This window comes from Mustela nigripes, chromosome 4 (genome assembly GCF_022355385.1).
Source record: "Mustela nigripes isolate SB6536 chromosome 4, MUSNIG.SB6536, whole genome shotgun sequence".
NCBI lineage: Eukaryota > Metazoa > Chordata > Mammalia > Carnivora > Mustelidae > Mustela > Mustela nigripes.
In genome coordinates this window covers 189,041,728-189,061,600 of record NC_081560.1, presented here as the reverse complement: position 1 = coordinate 189,061,600, position 19,873 = coordinate 189,041,728, and the positions used below count along the sequence as shown (strand labels likewise).

Below are 19,873 nucleotides of genomic sequence, written 5' to 3'. Positions count from 1 at the left end.
GCCTCTGAAAGGGGGCGCCCCTCCCTGGAGCAGGTACAAAGGGCAGGTCAAGAACACCATCCAGCAGGAGGGGAACACCCCTAGGAGAGAACATCCTTTGTTTCGTAGTGGGCTGGGGTGGCACCGGTGCACCTCCACCGCGATTCTGTGTTTGTGGTTTAATACTGTGAGAGCTTTTTGATTACATATCATTTACTTCAGTTCTAGAAAAGTTGAGAACAAACCCAAGCATCCTTCACTCTTCAAATTATGTAAGGTTCACTCCTGGAAATGTGTCGTAGACAGAATTTTCAAGTTACAGGGGCTTATATCTCATTATTATAATTGGGAAAAAAATAATGAATTCTCACTCCATCTAAAAAACGATAGCTAACTTCCCCATTATCACTAAAATACTCTGTAAACACCTATATAAAAATTCAAAGACTTCTGCATAATCTGTTGGAAACACCAATTACCTAATTATTTAACATTTACTGAACTCATTAGTGAGTTCGTTTGTGTGCAGTTCTCAAGAATAGAAGGCAGTATTGAAGGCAACTTACAACTTACTTCCACAGGGAAGAAATCTACACAGCAACATAAACACGAATGTCCAAGATCCTAAAGATATGATCAAAATTCAACGCGATGACCCAGGCACTCACACAGAGACCCAGAACAGCTAAACCTCTAGGGAAAGGTGAGAGGGTGTCACACAGAGAGCCCCAGAAGCTTCCGCGAGGAGACTGGGGTACAAGATGTTCCTCGGAGAAAAGAAGGGACAAGGCGTCCGTTCTGCACCTGACAGCCCGTCCCGTCGTCCCCCCCAGCTGGCTCATCAGAGCCGCTTTCTGACACTGGAGCAGGACGAACGGAGGAAAGCCCCTGCCCTCGGCTCCAGGAGCCACAGAGTAACAGGGACCGGGAAGACAGAGGCAACACGGAGACCACAGGACACTAAGACCAGAAAAAGAAAAACAAAACAACAAAGCCGGTTTGAAAAGGAAGCAGAGTCTCTCGCGTGTTTCGCAGAAGCCTGAGGCACAAGACGTCATCAGGCTCCATTCAAGGAAGGGCTGGTTCAGGGACCTCCTGAATCCGAATCCGGCCCGCCGAACCAGACGGAGAGCCAGCCTCACTGCCCCAAAGGCACAGAAATGTTATGGGGAACAGTAAACATGACTCAGGACCAACAGTACTCACCAGAGCCAGCTTTTCAGCTTCCCAGCTGAATTGGATTTGAGAAACGGATGCCTTCCCTGGACCCGAGCATGAGGTGAACCACGCGCTTTCAGTGTGGGCTCCTCGGCGGCCGCAGCGGAACCACGCGGCGCTGTGCTCGGGGGAGCTGGGCAGGTGTGCAGGCGGGCGGCCTACAAGCCCGTACCTTCCCTCAATCTGCTGCTCTAAAAAATGTAAAAAAGAGGCCTTCTCAAACTTCGCTTTTTTGCAAAGGAGAATAAATGCCCCTTGAATCATCCTCCCCAACTCCCATGTGCTGGGCTCCGCCCTCCGCACTCAGACTGGGCCCACCCGGCTGGCGTCCAGGAAGCAGCCGGCCGGGGAGGGCAGCTGCTGCCATCACAGCCCGCAGCAAGGGGAGCTGAGGTGAAGCCCACGATCAGGGCTGCAGCGGCCGTCCGTGACCGCTATTCGCTTGCTGGGGCACGAGAACCCCCACAGACCAGGAGCTACACAGAGGCCAGGGCCGAGGGCCGCGGGGTCTGGAGGGCCTGGAGGGCCGGCAGTTTCTCTCCTGACCTTCTCCCCGCACCCTCACGGCTCCTCCCGCTGCGTCTGTGTCCCATGTCCCCTTCTTACAGGGACCCCCGTCACAATGAGGAAGGCCCTCCTCAGGGAGCACAACATCCCCCACGGACCTCCTCGAAGGCCTCATCGCCCTGCGCGGCCACACCCGAGCACCGCGGGGAGGACACGCCGACACAGGCGCTTGCCAGGCCGCACGCAGAGACCAGCAACGGCACGAGGCTGCTGCACCGTCTCCGACAAGGTGAACCCAGAGAAGACCAGCGTGAGGACGACATCCTGCATGCTCACGGCACAGCGTGGACTCTGCCCGTACGGAAGGGAACAGAAGCACACTTGCAAGCCGGCGTTTCGACCGCCAATGACAGCTTCAGTGGTGGGGGGGAGGTGGCTCGTACATACGCCCCCTCAGCGGTTCCCTGGACGCTGCTCATGTCCAGAAGGTCCAGCTAACCACGCAGGCTTCCCTGATCCTGGGCACACTTCCCCACATGCTTGAGGGGCACCCAAGGGAGGGACAAACCTGTGAGCAAAGGATGATGACCCTGGTGACTGCCTCTGTAAAGTCCAGACGCTGTGCCCACCTGGGACCTCGAGAGCGACGGTGCTCCCTGGGAAGAGCACGGAGATTCTAATCTCTGAAGTCCGCACTAGAGAGGACCCAGCTTTGGAGAAAGAGGCCTAAAGTGGCCCGTGTGCTGAGCAGGGGACCTGGGGTTAGGAAGCGGGACAGATGCAGTCCTCACCCTCCAGGAACTCAGAGGCTGGAAGACACAGCCACAGGGTAGCACAGTAAGCCCAAAGCCTGAGCAGCTCAGCAAGGGGGTCCTGCCCCAAGCCTGCTAGGGAACCCCAGAAAGTCCTCTCTCAGAGGGCGTATTTAGGAGAGAGCTGCAGAGAAGGTCAGGTGACGGAGGGGCAGGAGGAACCCTGCCGTGGAGGAGGTGGAGGTGCGAGCGCCCAGAGGCGAGTTCAGCAAACAAACCGGGAAGCCGGAGGCCTGTGTCGGTAAGGGCGCAGACACTCCAGTGCTCACTGCCCGCAGGGCAGGGTTCTAAGAGTTTCCTATGTATCGGCTCACTGAAGTCTCCACCCCCACATGCGGTAGAGCCGTTAGATCCCATTTGGTATCTGGGGAAAGGAAGGCCCGCAGCCGTTACAGTGATTCGCCTCGTCACAGCTGTAAAGTGAAGAGCTACAACCCGAAACCTGGGGGTACAGTGCCAGGGACACCCACTGACTGGCTTACCCAGTGCAAGTCCCGGGAAGTGCAGCCAGCGTGGCCGGCCTCCGGTTCAAGAGACTCCAGGGTGGACTGTGGGGCCCGAGATCAGAGCTGGCACCTTCTGACCCTAACAAGAGCATAGCCTGGTTTGTTCCGGGGATGAGGGGATCCCACACGGGACCAGAAACGACACTGCTGTGGCCTTGCGAGGTGAAGGCCAGAGGCGAGACCGGAAGACGGGCTTGTTAAGGGAGCACGGACCCAGTTCATGAGGCCCCTCCTCGAGGACAGGTACACTGACCCAGTCCCAGCAAACAGCTCACCAGAGCAGAAGCCATTAGGATTACAGCACAGCCGCCTCACACAGCCCTGAAAAAGAATGTAACTGAGAGACTTTAAAGAAATTTTTTTAAAACATTTTATTTTTTTAAAGATTTTATTAATTTATTTGACAGAGAGAGATCACAAGTAGGCAGAAAGACAGGCATAGAGAGAAAGGGGGGAAGCAGGCTCCCCACTGAGCAGAGAGCCCAATGTGGGTCTTGATCCCAGGACCCTGAGATCAGGACCTGGGCCTAAGGCAGAGGCTCAACCTGCTGAGCCACCCAGGTGCCCCTAAAAAGAAATTTTTAAAAAATGCTCACGGTGTAAAGTTAGGGCTGAGGCAGAATACAGAACGGATTCAAACACGGATGAAAACCTGGGAAGAACTGTACTGTGTACTGGTGGCTAAAACAGGAACTTCACAGACAGAATTGTGACAAGTCTTTGCTTGCAGGCTGCTTATGGCCATGGCACAGGCAATGCCCGCACAGGTCGGGTCCCAGGAGCGCAGAGGAAGGTGGGCGGAGCATCAAGGACCTGGCTCCGCCCACCCTCCTGGCCTCTCAGCTCCCGCATCCCCGCTCCCCTCAGGAACCCCTGCTACCCAGCTCCTAGGAGCCCATGTGCACCTACATGCGGCTACAGTCTGGGCGCAGAGTGGTCTTCTGTGTACTTTCCATCACAGAGGCCAGGTCTTCCCCAGGAGCAAGCCAGTGGGCAGGAGACCGCCCCCAGCGCCTCTGCGCAGCAAGGCTGGGTGAGCCGCAGCTGACATTCGGGGGGGGGGGGGGCAGGGAAAGGAAGCAGGGAGACCCTTGGTGCGAACCAACACGGAGATCCGCTGCCCTTAGTGCTCTGGCCCCTGAGCTCCCATTCCTTCCTTCGTGCCTTTTGTATCTGTCCTCCGCGCCGCACGTGTGCGGTCTTCCCCGACACAGCTCCTTGAGGACAGGTCCGCGTCTTTATCGTTCTAGCACCAATCCACTGCAGGCCCGACACAGAAACGCCAAGGAGTGTTTGCTGAACCGACCTCCAGTTTCATTTCTTTGTTGAACGGACTGGACTGAAACGTGCTGTGTGCCCCGTGGGCCCGCACGCTTCCCCGCACCGGGTGAACCAGACGACAAGCGCCCCCCAGCTGGGAGACGACCTGTCCGTCAGTCCACCTCCTTAGGTAGCTTCCTTGAACCACAGCGAACAGAGAAATGTGCAAATCTGACTTTGTGAAAATGTTACATTAATCTCCATTCACTTGAATATAATGTATCATTGCTGATATTAATAATTTTAGCTCCAGAAATTGTACCAGCCTCCCAAAGAAAGAGTCCTTGACCCAAAATACCAGAGGATATTAAACTGAGAAATGATCTACTGATGCAAATCATTAAGTCTATTTGCATTTGCTTACTGAACCCTGTCCCGGAAATTAAACTGCGTGCGGTGGGGAGCGGGCCGGCTGCGCATGGTTAGGACGAGACATCTTGGTGGATCCGAGCTCTATGTCATTAATTTTCCCACATTCCCTCATTAACAAGTAAAATGTTTTTACTGCTTGAAAAGTTTTAATAAATAGAAAAAAGCAGAGCAGCTGACATACTTTTTAATGTAATATACAAGGGCTTTTAATATTTTTACATACATTAATGAAAAAGCTAGGGAAAGCGCTAAGAGGTTCTATACGTGCGCAAACGCTGAAAGAGTAGTTTTCTGGGAGACCACGAGGCCTCGGTTTCTGCGTCCACCCTGCGTCCTCCTCTGGACGGCAGCAGCGAGCCCCTCGCCCTCCACCAGCAGCCCCCGAGTGCCGGGGGTCACGGCCAAGGCGGTCCACCCACGGGGGGCCATGCCTCTCCCAACTAACCAGGAGGCTTGCTGAGGACTCCGAGCTCTCCACAAGGAGGAAACTGCCTCGGGGATGTAGTGTGGGCCAAGCTCCTTGGCAGCGCGCAGCCACAGCCCCCGCCACTCACGGGGATGAGCCCCCAGCGGGCGCAGGAGGGTGCACCCTGGTTCTCCCACCCCTCACCTCTCCCCTGTGCAAGGGACTGCGCTGCCTTCCTCACAGCCCACCTATGGGAACCTATGGGCTCGGGGGGCTCCTGCACACCAGCAAGCACAGCACATGGAGGGGGCAGGGGTGGCGAGCGAGGCCATACCTGAGGGTCTTACAGCAACACTGGGCCCACACCACTGCTGGGTGGCCTAGCCGGGCCCCAAGCTCCTGGAGGGTGTGGGCCTGTGTCCTGCAGCCAAACCCACCCTGGAGAGGAGGACCACCAGGCACAAACCCGCTTCTTGGTGAGGGGATGGAGAAGCCCACCCAAAGCCCCTGCAAAGTTTACGTGGCCAGCAGCCCAGGGCACGGTGAGTCCCACGGCCAAGGCCCACTTCTTGCAGGGGGAGCCCACTCGTCCTCCAGGAGCTGCCCCGGACACACACCAAGCTGATCAGTCTGTGGCTCCACTGGCTACACACTGGCCTTTCGCTCCTGACGTGCTGACCCACCAGAGGACCTTCAAGCACTTGGTAACTTTTTGATACAAAAGAACTTGCTCGTTGTTTCTCCTTATCCTGACTTCATGACGGTAAAACAGAATACCCACCCCCACCCCCCCTGACAGAACTAGAAGCACCACTTCAACAAAGTGCCCGGACTCCAAGCCAGGGCTGAGAGCACGTAGGCTGCCCGTGCTCTGTGGCTCAGAAAGCAGCTCCTCCTCGAGACGGATAGACCGACAGAGGGCTCCCGGGAGGAGCACAGGCTGCGCTTGCAGGCAGGCAGGGGCAGAGCTCCCTCCGGGTCCTCTAAGGCACATTAATGTATCAGCTACAGGTGCTCTGGGCCTCATTTGATATTTTGGTTTTTTTAATCGCTGAACCCAATGTCAGCCCATAACAGATGGAAAGAGAAGCATCAGTTCCAGGGCAGAGTATCTCACAACTTCATAGAGATTTAAAGTCTGTGTGCAATAACGGTGCTGGAAACTGTGCAGAAGTCAAAAAGTTCTAGGTGGATCTGGTGTGCACTTGGATTGCCAGCATGGGGGCTCTCGAAGCAGCAGCAGGGGCCCGGGGCCCGCCATCCCTCGGGGCTGCAGCCGGCAGGGCACCTGGCCGCCTCGTGTGTCCTTCTGCCCTTACCTGGTAAGCCTCCTCCACCTCCTCGGCGTCCAGGGCCATCACAGAGGGCGGTGACTGGACACGAGCTGGATGGCTGACCCAGCACCCTTTCCACGCCCTCATTTCTCTGCCTCATTCGGGCTGTTTCTGTGGGCCCGAGTCCTGTTTTTAACCAGTATGTACCCACAGTTGCAGAAAACTTTACACTTCTTCGAAGTCCCCCAGCTTCTCAGCACACCGTGGCCATGCTGGGTCTGCAGCCGCCCTGCTCCCGAGGGGGCGCCCCCACCCCGTGGCCCAGGGAGCCCTGCAGCCCACCTGCCCTCCCAGCCCAGGCAGCTTCATTAGACGTCCGTCGGGGGACAAGGTCTCCAGACACGTGGCTCTGGGCCGGGGGGAAGCTAGCACCTCTGGGTACTGAGCGGTGTGCGGTCACAAGGACATAAGGCAGAACAGCACGTGCCCAGCCTGGGGTCGGAGGAGACAGAGTCCGGGTCTGGAAGCCCTTCGGGAGCGGAGGGCGCTCTGCAAGCGCACTTCATGCCCCCGAGCCAGACGCCGCCGAGGTGCGTCAGACAGTACACTTCACGGGCTCTTTGACCCCAGAAGGGTATATTTGGGTCAAAACTCACTGTTGGTGACACAGGCACGAAAGGGGACTTCCTCCCCTTCCCCAGCTGGGGCCCGTGACTCCGCGGTCATCGGAGGCGAGCCGCCCGCCCAGCCCTGCTTCAATCTGGACGAAATGACAATCCTCTCTAGTTTATACCTCTGCTGCTGCGTATCAGGGAAATAAACTGAAAACAGATTTTTAAAAGAAGATCATACATATTTTAGTTCTGTCAATTCCAACAATCCCCATAGTGCCTTAGGCTGAAGTGAGCAACCGTCCTTCAAAACGGACCTCTCCTCGGGGCTTCCGGCAGCGGCCGTCAGTCTTTTTAACACAACACCAAAGTCATACTTTGACAAAAAAGTTGTCATCTCTAGACTGCTTAACCAGCAAAATGGTTCAAGTTTGCAAACACAGAACTTTTCACGCAAGCAAACTAATTTCCTTAGACCTCATTTGTCAAAAAGTAAAAAGAGAAAAAAAATGTTAACGTGTCTTCTGCTGAAGTCACTTACATGGTTTCATAATAATAAATGCAAAAGGCGACGGCTGCTTCCGAAGATGTTATTGCTTCGATTTTAGATTCAGGAATTCCAGGTATCCTGAACATGCCTTTGGCCTTCAGGTATTAGGGCTAAAAACACAACTATGAAGTCATCTACTTTCTCTCCAGAAAGCACTCTACAGTGGACAGTGCTAGGTCAACAGCGCATCATCCGTTGGGCAGGAAAAACCTTGCACCCCACGAAGGGATCCCGGAGCCGAGCTGATGGAGGGAAGGCGGGCTGGGGAAGAACTGAACGAGACGGGCGAGGGACACCAGCAGCAACCAGACAGAGGACACTCAGACGTCCGCACGCTGACGTGATGAACACACATTTATTTTTTCAACAGGTTTTGCCAATTTAATAAAGGAATCCTAAGAAAAAGTCAAGCAGCGACAATTTCCTCTTTTTTAAAACAGAACCGTTCTGGCAAATATAAGGGGGAGCAACATACTTGGCCACACAGCCTTCTGTGGCCCCTGCATGGAGACACCACTGCTGCGGCCGCCCTGCCCCCTGGCAGCGCTGCGTGTTCTCGGGGGGACCCCTGCGGCCCCACACAAACGCTCTGACTGCGCCCAGGCCAGCCCCTCACCAGCCTCGCTGCTTCCTGCATTTGCCCTCTGTGGCTGTCTGTCCGCCCTGGCACTGCCACGACCAGTTCGCAGCTCTCCCTCAGAGACCCGTAGGAGGGACCCGAAAGCCTTGGAAAGCTCTGAGAGCACCTCAGGACCCCACTGCCAGCAGCAAGGGCAGGGCATTCCCAGATGCGAGCTGCTCCAGAGCAAGTTCTTTGCTCCTTCGCATAGCACCCACCAAGGAGAGAGGCTGCTGGGTGCCAGGCTGCCTCTAAGTCCTCCCCCGAGAGCAGGTGTGGTTCCCCCGCCAGGCAGCACGGCGGCCCAGGCGCGGCATCTAACTCCTGGATTTCGGTTTGTTAGAAGAGTAACAGGGATAGCCTGGACGCTGCCCAAAGTCCCTTAGAGTTCTGCCCATCTCTGGGTTTAGAAAATTGCTAGAGTAACCTACAGAGAAACATTCAGAATGTATTAATGCCTATCTGTCAGAATCCTAACCATTTGCCTGGGGAAACCTTTATTACTATTTGGTGGAAATAGCATGTATTCAATTCCTTGAAAAGGATTTTATGCGTATATGCAAACTGATGGAAGCCGACATACAGAACCTTGCTGAGCCAAGCGGAGAAAGACAGGATGGGCACCGGAGCAAAAACCTCCACCAAGCTTCCCTGTTTTCCTGAGCAGGCAGAGCAGGAGTGGTAGAATATTCCCACAAGACTACCTGCTCACGTGAGGTTTAACTGGTCCGAGCAAGTAATGCCGTCACACCGCACAGTGCCAGCCCCCATCAGTGCACCGTGTCCAGGCTGGACCCCTGTGTCTACCCACTATCACCTCCCGAAACGCAAAGGAAAGGGCAGGTCACGGGGGCGAGCCTGGCCCCTCTCTCTGGTCCCCGCGCCAGCTGTCCCAGCCCCAGCTCTGCACACGCCCCACGGCCGCCTGGAGTTGCTGTGAGCAGGACCAGCAGACAACAGGAGGCTCCCAGCACCACTTGTGGGGAGAAAGGTGTCAGTCTCAAAATATTATTTTCAATAAAAGTTGTTTACCTAGAGAAGATTTAAACGCACCGGGAACTTTGAAGGAAATAAGCGGCCAGTTCTTTTTAATAAAAGCAGTGCTCAGTTACACAATCACTCTTCCTAACACAGCCTTGAACCGGGTGAAATAAAGATCAGAAACTAGGTGCTTTTCCAGATGATTTTTAGGAAAGAAAAAAAACTATCTGCAGGAGGAGACGTGAGGTATCTTGTAACTCAGAAGAGCAACCTCCCCTATATCTAGGGGCACTTTGAGAGGAAGCAATGTTAAAGCAGAACAGAAGCCTGCAGAATCCACTCACACGTACGCGGGCGCACACGCGCACACACGCACACGCGCTACGCGAGCACACGGCCCCCAGACGGTTCTCTGCTCCGCAGACGAGCGGGCGAAGACAGCCGGCCGCACCGCGTCCTCCCAGCCGGACACACCCGCAGGCCTGCTCGGCTTCCGCTTGCTGCCTTTGTAAACAGCCGGCAGGGAAGTGGCTCCAAGGTGCACGTTCTCCCCCGGGAGCCCCTGGCCCAGCGGCTGCGCCCGATTGGGCCGCCTCAGAACGAGGCCTGCGGCCTCCCACGCTCCCCCCGGCTGTGCGCCAGCCCCACGCGACGGCGGTCCCGGGTGCGGACCTCTGCGCGGAGCCGAGCTCCAAGTCCCCCAAGTGCCGAGCGCTCGAGTCCCAGCGTCACGTGACGGGAGCTGCGGAGACACGTCTATGTCTCACCGGTGCTGACCCACGATGTCCAGGAGGCCAGCTTTCCAGAAGGCACAGAAAGAGCAGCTCTAAGAGCAACATGGACTCCAGCAGGAATGACCACCGTGGAGAACTCTGATCCCCGCCGGGCACGTGCGCTCGGCCAGTGAGCGGCAAAGGCTGAACGCCAGCCCGGGGCCGCGCTCCTCCGGGCGCCTGCAGGTGCCTCTCCCAGCGCGCACGCCCCTGTATTTAGAAGAGGATCCGCTAGTGCACGTACGCGGATCAGACAGAAGACCAAAGAGGGACGTGGCACGGAAAGGCCTCCCAGACAAGGGGTTCTGGGAAACAGTGACACTAGAGAAAACCTGGTCTGAGCCATCAGCATGGACGCGGAACAGCAGGACGCCAGGACTCTGCAGCGGAAGAGGAGCTGCTGCCACAGCGTGGCCCTGTCGACAAGGAACCAGAAGAGACGCCCCCAACAGAAGAGGGCCGCAGGGCTCTCAGAAGAGATGAACGCATCTCCGGGGAACTCTCTCTTCCCCCTGCCCACCCCTCCCTCCAACGATTAATCTAGAACGTGGGAGAGTTGACATGAAGGCCAATCCACGGTGGTTCTGTCCCTGCTGGGAGACCCCCATGGATCACAGAGACACGGGACAGCCACCGTTGGGTTCACTTTTGCCCGAAGCCATTTCTGCGCCCGACACGGCCGGAGCCAGGTGAGCAGGCCTCTCCAAACGTCGAAGCTGGAGAGGAGTCAGGTGCAGCATGTGGGCTCAGAAGCCCAAGGCACCAAGGCATGTGCATTTCACAGCCTGAAAACTTGTCCCCCCACCACCTGGGTCTGCCACAGAGAGGACAGATGCCCCAGAGCAATTTCAACAACACCCAATGACCTCCAGCCCCCATGCTCCGCGTTCCGCCACGCTCTTATCCCCACCCGGTCAGATGCCGGGCCTGACTGGCTCGATCCTCAAACAACGCGCCAGCCTGCACGGTCCTACTCCGCTATACCGCCAGCACCCTGGGCTCAGGCCCACATCACCCCTTAATCATTTCAAGAGCCTCAGATGCTCACACCCGCCCCTGTGGAGGGACACCGCACTGCAGCCACGGTCTCCCCAGGCTGGTCTCCTGTGCTGGCCTGCGGCTCCATACAGGCTGGGCTGTCCCACTGGCTTCTGCATAGCCCCAGGGCAGGTCCCCAGTGCACAGGGCCTGTCTGGCAGGCACACCCACATTTTGGGAAACAGTGAATAAATGAGTGACTTAAGAACACCGATTGACTTAGGATTATCAGAAAAAGATCTACTTCCATCACTTGATACTGAAACTGGAAATAAAAATTCTGGATGAATCTGACACAAGACAATGCTTCAGTTCAAAAATTAAACTCATTTAACCTTGAACTCAATTTAAATTCTGAAGTGATCAGAATGCAAGAACTATCTTGTACAGTAGTATCAAGGAGCTGATCTAATTACTGATACAATTTAAAGGAAATAAATTTAACCAAGTCTATTCTGAGAGTTTACAGCTTCAATAGCATGAACACATTCAAAACAAAAGTTGAGAATTATTCACTAGTTGCACGTGGCTTACATAGCAGAAAATACTAAAGCTATACAAGCAGTACAAATTCTGGAAATCAAAATCTAAACGCAAACTAGGAGAAATAGAGGCCAAAGTTCTTCGCTACCTGCAGCCGTGTGTTTACAAAGCGGTGGGCAGTCAGAAGGTGGACGCTGGCGTGGAGCGAGGGGCCGAGTCGCAGCGAGCCGTGTTCCTGCAGGGCCGCTGCTCTGGGACGGGTGGAGGGCACACCCCCTCGGGGCAGCTGCTGGACCGTTCGCCCTCCTGAGCACACTTGTTCGGACAGACCATGGCAGTTTGATCCCCACGACAGTAACTGTGGAGCCTGCATTTCCAAATGAAAGCAGAACATTCCAGTCTCTACAAGAGGCCCCCGTTCTGGATTACTTACGCTGAGAGAAAAGGCCTTGGGGTCTCTACTGTTCAGCAGAGGGGCAGTTGGGCCACCAGGGAAAGCCAGGCAGGTCCTGCAGCCATGGCTGTGCAGGGTCATGTTGGGGGTGGGGGGTTGGAGAGTGGTCCCGAGTGCTCCCTGGACACCCTGCACCACTACTTGCCACAGCTGCGCCGGGGCTGACCACCTTGCCCGAAGCCCAAAGCAGCAGGTGTGCTCACCAGGTCCCAGACTGTCTCAAGTCCCCACTCACCCAATGCCGCTCCTGGGGTCCCGATGTGTTCTGGAAGAGGATTCCAGAGGCACATGCAAGTGGCCTTCGAGAGGCTAGAACGTGGTCATAAACCCCCGTGTTCTTCTCAGGGGACTTTACTGGACCTCCTTCCTCCCATCTGAACAGGCCCCTGAATGGCTTTTCCAGGCCACAGCCAACCAGCTGCAGGAAAAGGGCACGGCTGTGGCCTGCGGTCAGCAAGGAGATCCACAAGCTGGCCTCACGACTCAGGGCAGGAGAGAGACAAGCCAGACTCAGGAGGGGCCCGCTGTGTCCAGGCCTGCCCATCCGCAGCAGAGACCGTGGCAGAGGGCCGTGGAGCAGGGACGCCACGCACCCAGCCCCTTCCATCAGAAATGCCCCCATCAGACCCCAGGTCCTGGGTGGGACCACACACAAGCACTGTTGCAACCCGCCGAGCCCTGGGGCGGGCCGCTCCTTCCGGTGAGAGCTGCTGCTTGGTCTGGGGGAGCCCGAGGACTGGAGTCCGAGATGAGCTCCCCGCTACAGCTCAAGAAAACCCCAGCACGGGCCACAGTGGCCCAGGCCCTACCCTCGCCCAGCGGCACCGAATTCCACTGGACAGCACGCCAGGGTGAGGCCGGTGAGGGCCACACTGCACCACCAGCCACCTGTCCTCAGGGAAAAGGGGAAGGCCTTCCACGGCAGCAGAAAGGGGACGAGAGTGCAGCTTCTCTGGGAAAGCCGCCATCGTTTCAAGAGCAGAGGTGCAGCCCAAGGCCCCTGAAACGGAAGTTGCTCTGCAGAGCAGAGGACGGCGGCGGCGTGAACCCGCCACCCTTCCCTGAAGTCGCCGACTCGCTGCTTCTCCTCTCACGTGTGCTTACAGTCCAAACGTCACACGCTTCCCGAGCAAACCCTTTACTGGGACAGTCTGGTTCATATTTTGAACCCACATATTTGTAACTCATTCAACGGTTCTCTTCTTCCAAGAAGATCCCAGAGGGCTTAAAATTAAATGGGCCAGCCTGCTTCTTACCCACGGACACAGGCATCCGAGTTTCAGCCACTTCTGTCTCCCTGCAACCCTTTAAAACAACTGACAGGAATAAAACGTACATGGCTCTTAGATGGGTCCAGACAAAGATGCTAAATCCCAGCGACACCTGCTCGTGTCTTGCCGACAGCCTGCCTCTGCCCTCTGCCCTGAGCCAGGGAAGAACAAAACTGTGAAACAGGATCTCACAGAAATGAGGGAAACAGACCAAACTCCTGAAGCCATGCACTGCTTTTCTCTTTTCTAGATCAGAAACCAGAGAAGTTCACAACAAAATGGGGCACCACGTCTATGTAGTCATGCGGTCTGGTCCGCGGTGTGGCAGCTGCAACGCCTTCAGAGAAGGAGCTTCTTATCCCCCTCAGTTCTCTGCAGGGTCACAAAGCCACAAAGGGAACCTACGCTGTGAACTCAAAAGTCCCGGCGGCAAGGACCACAGTCTGTCACTCCACCGCCATTCCGACACCCTGGCTTTATTGGAAGGTACGGCCGTGGCCCGCGTTTCCCTCACGGACATAGAGAACTGTGGCCTCAGTGCCGCCCAGACAACTCTGCAGGCCCCAGGAGCAAACCCGGGGACCCTGGGGAGGACAGAATTCTTCACGGGAATTGCGGATGAAAAGAACGGCCCTGGCTTCCAGGCTGGTCTTTGTAGCCTTCAGTCGGAACACAAGACCACCACCTCGGTGTGCGCCACCGAGAACCCACGTCTGGGGACTCCATCCCTGTGCACCGCGGACTGGCTTCCCCTCCAAGCCGGATACTGGCGAGGGGCGTCTTCAGCTCAGACACAGGCCTCAGATCTGCAGCTGGACAGATGCGTGGCACAAGAACGAGGCTGCCCGCACTCCCCAGGGCATTCAAGGGCTTGCGTTTTAAAAAGACGGTTTCTCGTTAGCCGAAGAGCTTGGCAGGTGCCCCGTCCCCTCACAGAGCCCTGTGTATGGGACTCAGGAGACTCCTTAAGGGGCACACACGCAAGCACACACGACACACACCGGAGTCAGGCCCGCGAAGAGCAGGGGGACAGCCGGGTGTGCTGCCCGCAGCGTGTTTCTGGAGGTCTCTTTACCTGCCTCTCCCAGGACTTTTCCTGAGGGAAAGACCGTAAGCAGGTGCTGCCTGTGTCTGCACTGACTTCCCAGTCTGTCGGGGATGGGCGCAGGGAATTCCCAGGAAGGTTCTCAGGATGTGTGGAGCCTCAGAGCTCCCCCAGCCAGGAGCAGTGGGCAGCCCGGCAGGGAATTACTGGGCAGGAGCGAGGCAGGCCCGGCCCGAGTCGGCATCACTGAAAACACGGACACGATGAACCCGAGAGCAACGAATCCATGCAGAAGCCGATCGCCACCCGCTGGAACGGAGGACACATTGGGGACGTCACGCGTCCGACCTCCCCTCAGGAAGGCCTCAGAGGCAGCCTACCTGCACACTTTGAATGGAGCAAAAATGGACAGAGCACCCAGTGGGGCGGATGCGCCCTCCTAGACAGAGACCCCACGGTCACATTTGCACGCCCCAGAGCTGCCGGACCCTCGCCCATGAACTTGGTGAGAGGAGGCGCTGGCCAGCCCTCCATAGCCTTGAAGGAGGGTCAGGCTCCTGCCCAGGCTCTACACAGAGCTGGTGAGGGCAGGATGCCAGGAACACTGCGGAGTCTTTCTGCTAGAAAGCAGTAAGCAGCCTACATGCAGTAAGTTCTCAAAATACAAAACATTTTTATAATTGCTCAGTTTGGTTGGATGATATAAGCTTTTTTCAATATTGCAATCCTGCATTTTTTCTAAAAAGATTTACATGGGGGGAAAACACCAACAACCCAGGAGAGATCCTTCACTCAGGGAAGGCCAAGGTACGTGCAGCTCTGGCGTCCCGCCCCTGACCCCTCACCATCCCTCCGCCAGCACGAGCGCAGCAGAGCTGGACAGGCCTTCTTCCAGGAAAACAGTGGAATCCCCTTTATGGAAAGCCATGCAAGCCTCCAAATCACATTAGAAAACTCCATTCTACATCTCATTAGACGTTACATGGAATGATGGGGTCAAAGCTTTGTAGCCACACGGCGATGGTATTGGGGAGACATTGGTCAAGTTCTTGCAAAAGCAAGCCAGTTACTCTTGAACAAGATGGTTGTTGATGGAAACAGGATACTGGCAAGAGGTAATAAAGCTGATAATTCCCAAATAGATATCCTCTATTCAAATATTTCTAGGGAGGAAAAGGTGAGTAACGTAACCTATAGAAAAAAAACCAATGATCCATGTGCGAAGCCACATGAACAGGTCGGGAGACTGATGTGCGCAACAGGAATCCTACCGCGTACGGAAGTCTCAGTGAGATGCAACTGCAGACAGACATCAGTGGCCAACTTCCAATTTAGCTACTGAACACAGCAGTATGTCTCCAGGACATAAAGACCCCAGTACTCACAAGCACTCTACAAGGAGGAGGAGAACAGGATCCCAGAGCCATTAGGATACTCAGCTCACAATCCCTTTGGACACTGTCCATCAGCAGAGCTGGAGAACATGGCCTGGGGAGCATACAGGGCTCTACCTGCAGAAAGCCACGCTGGGAGCTCCCCTCAGGAGGGCAAGGGCAGCACCTAATTGTACTCGACAAAAGGAACTCAAATCAGAAGTCTTTCTGTGAGAGGAACATGGAGGGCATCACAGGGGTTCCTGCACGACCTGAGGAAGAAGTCCTACTGGCCCTACACCTGAGTGCCAAAGCCGTCCGGACACACAGCACAAAAAAGGTACAAACATCCATCTTGAACGTAAACACAGAAGTATTAAAATAAATTTAAGGTAGTTCTACGGGGCTGGCACGGGAGGGTAGGAGAGAGCACGAATTAGGTGACGTTAGTCCAGCCGCTCGAGACTAGTCTGACCGTGTCTGAGGAGAAAAGAACGATGGTGACACTCGCATGAAAATCATGTGACAAAATCCAACAGATCAAGGAAGTATTCATAGTCTGAGAAAGGACACCTGTGGGGCCCAGAGGTGGCAGCACTCGGACTCCTGCCATGGAAACCCCTCCGCCGTCCCCGTCACTGGGACAAGGGAAGGAGGTCTACTGTCACAACGTCTACTCCCCACACCCGGTTTTCAGCCAGCACAAGGACAAAAATAAAAGGCATAAAGATCAAAGAGAAGTTGTCTTTAGTCACAGACTCAATTTTTTATAGCAAAAGTCCTAAGGAATCTGTAAGATAATCCCTACAACTAAGAATTCAGTAAGAGGACAGAAGATCAACACACCAAAAACCAACAGCTTCGTAGCAGCAGTAACTAAAAAATCATTTTAAACTATGATAAATACCAACATATTTGGAAATCAGATTATAAAAGATATACAAGATCTCTATGCTGGAAATTAGAATACTGAAAAAGAGACAAGCTGAATGGAGATAAAGCATATATACTGGAAGGTTTTTTAAGTGATCATCCCTCTCCCAAAACAGTACAGATTCAATGAATTCCCAAACAAAATCCCAATCAGTACTGGACACCTTGATTCTTTAATAAGTAAAGTTAAAAGACATGGAAGCCAAAACAATCTTTATGGGGAAGAAACCAAATTGGAAGACTTGCTACCTTAATTCAAGATTTATCATAAAGCTACACAACCAAATGCCCATGGTTCTGTTGTAGAACAGATGAGGAGGTCACTTGAACTACACACAACATCAGGACATACGGGACCCACACATGTATAGTCAACATTTTTTTTCTTTAAAGATTTTATTTATTTATTTATTTGACAGAGAGAAATCACAAGTAGGCAGAGAGGCAGGCAGAGAGAGAGGGAAGCAGGCTCCCCGCTGAGCAGAGAGCCCAATGTGGGACTCGATCCCCGGACCCTGGGATCATGACCTGAGCTGAAGGCAGCGGCTTAACCCACTGAGCCACCCAGGCGCCCCTATAGTCAACATTTTTGACAAATGTACAAAGGGGATTCGGTGAATTTTTTTATTCCTCCAACAAAGGAAAACTAACCCTAGAGAAAAAATACCTCACAATAAGGGGATTCAAGGTGATGGGTCATATATCTAAACATAAAAGCCAGACTTATCAAATTTTAGTAGAATTTATAGGAAAATATTTGTGAAGTTACACTGGGCAAATCTTAAAGACAAAAAAAGGCTAAGAACATTAAGTTGTACTTACTCAAAGTTAGGAACTTCCCAACAAAAGAGGACGTTAGAACGAAAACAAGCATCCAACTGTGAAATACACAGGACAGTACAGCGTGAGGAGGACTCCTAATCAGAACGAGCGCGGGCAGAAGACGCACGCAGAGCCCACGCAAGGAAAACGCAGGAGTGGTCAAGAAGGGGGGCAGAGGAAGTCCCGAGGAAGGCTCAGATTAGAACAATGAGAACATCTCACGCCCGCTAGAATGGCTGAAACTCTAAAAACTACCACCCGCTGGTGAGCGGGCCGACCAAAGGAAACTCCATTTCTATTGGAGTTAAACACAGAGTGGTTCAATGTTGGGAAGCGTTCTGGCAGCTTTTCACGAGGCTCAACATGTGCTTGCCATGCAATCCCGAAATTCCGCATCTAGGAGTGGACTCCAGAGACGTGAAAAGGTGTCCAAAGTGGCTTGAACAAAAATTTGTTTTACCCACCGTAGTCACAATCTGGAAGATTCAAATGTCCATCAACAGGAGACCTGATGAACTGTGGTGCGTTCCTAAACTGCCCCTCAGTAACACACCGAGCCATGGGAGACCCTTAAAACATGGTCAAGCAAGAGAATCCAAAACAGAAGATCAGATGATAAAATTTTGTTTACAGAAACGAAATTGGTTCTTGGTCAGCTCAGGAACAAAGCTGACCAAGACAGAAATCACAAGAGCAGATGCAAGAGAATGTGGGACAGACCGGGAGCACAAGGGAACGGCTGGTTTAGACGCTCCAGGTCCTGGTCGAGGTCGGTGACTATTTGGCTGTACAGCTGTCAAGATGCACAGAACAGTTTCCGTAAGTTCACTATGTAACGTTCACCTCCATTTTTTAAGTGATAAGGTAAGAATGGTTAATTCTGTTTTCATACAGAATTTTTGTTGCTTTGTATCTTTTAAATGTCCCTTGCCAAAGTTACCCATAGGTGTAAAACAGACTGATCGCTCCTAAAAACCACTTCCCACCTCTCCCTTACACACACAACCCCTAATTCTGGCCAACATGTGACCACCTCCCATGCCGCTCAGCTGGGTACGGCCCCACGAGAGGAGGAGGTGAGAGGCTCCTTCCAGAAAGGGAGGTGGGGGTCTCCTTTCCTTCTCCTCTGCCTGGAGTGGGAGCACAGCAGCTCGTGCCCCAGACAGTGGCCCAGGGCACCAGGACAAACACCACAGCCTGGGGATGCCGAGCAAAGCTGGAGGCAACCAAGGGAGCCCGGCTCCGGGGCTGATGTACAAGCACGTCTTCACGACAGAGATGGGCTGTGTGTTCTGATGCCAGGAGGAGGAGAGCTCCACAGCTGCACCTAATCCCGACTCAGAAAGCAGAAACGCAAAATTAAGCCTCATCTTTGTTCTGTTCTCATCATTCATAATGGGCATTGAACTAGAAGTCTAGGTTTTATTTTCTTCCCCAAATTCACTTCAAGGGATGTTTTTTTTCTTAAAGCATAAAAGCTCAACAAAACTTGTGATTTATTGTGCCAGTGAACATGTAAGAGGCAAAATGACATTTCCCACGAATTATTTGGTGTCTGTGATTTTCTGAACACCACGGCCAGATGGTTTTCATAGAAAAGTGAAGAGTGTATGCGTATAGTTCAAAGGTCTGCCTGTTTTTTTGGTCTAAAAAAAAAAACCCAAAACCTATTGATTGTAACGTGCAGCTCTACAGGAAAAAATCTCGACACTGGAGGCGAAACAGGGTATTTATTACTGCGCCTGTGTTCATTATGGCGGTCTCTGACAGGGCTCCATTAAAATCAATTTTTATGTTTCTATGTATTTTCTTTATCTAATGTTGTATGGCATTGTGTTTATTAGCCAGTTAAGACAAACACTGAGCAGGAGTGGGCGGTTTCTCCCCTCTTCTGTCAGAAATAATGAGAACGGCAATTTTCATACAACAACTCACGATCGATGAATGGAGGAAATGCTGCATTTCAGAACAAAACATTAAGGGGCGCTTTAAATTTTTATGTGGTTACAATTAAGAGAAATAGGGCGCGGATCTGTCAGGAGGGAAGCCCGCGTCCCGCGGAAAGGGTGAGCGAGCACGTCGGGCCCCAGGCCTCTTCCGCCCTCGCTCCCCGGCTGCGCGCCCGCGGGCAGCCCGACCTCGACCCCGGCTCTCGGGCGGGGCGCTCCCGAGTCCGCGGCTCTGGGGCCGCCGAGCAGAACTCTCCGGGCGGCCTGTCAACAGCGAAGGGGCCTGACTAAAGGCCCCGGTGCGGAGCCGCCGCCGCGATTCCCGGAGGGACGCCCGCACCCGCCGAACGGCCGAGCCGCGCTGCGCCAGGTGCTCGGCGGCCTCCGGGACGGGCCGCGGCAGGGGAGGCCCCGGGGCCCAGGGCTCTGGGCCACGACCCCGACGCCGCGGGAGGGCGCGGGGCCGCGACCCCGACGCCGCGGGAGGGCGCGGGGCCGCGACCCCGACGCCGCGGGAGGGCGCGGGGCCGCGACCCCGACGCCGCGGGAGGGCGCGGGGCCGCGACCCCGACGCCGC

The 19,873-nt window shown here is 54.4% G+C and overlaps 1 protein-coding gene across 1 annotated transcript in view; it reads right to left on the bottom strand.

The window, feature by feature from the left end:
• The window catches only part of MGMT (O-6-methylguanine-DNA methyltransferase), a 277,476-nt gene that overhangs the window by 194,480 nt on the left and 63,123 nt on the right, over nucleotides 1–19,873 (bottom strand). The window lies entirely within an intron of this gene.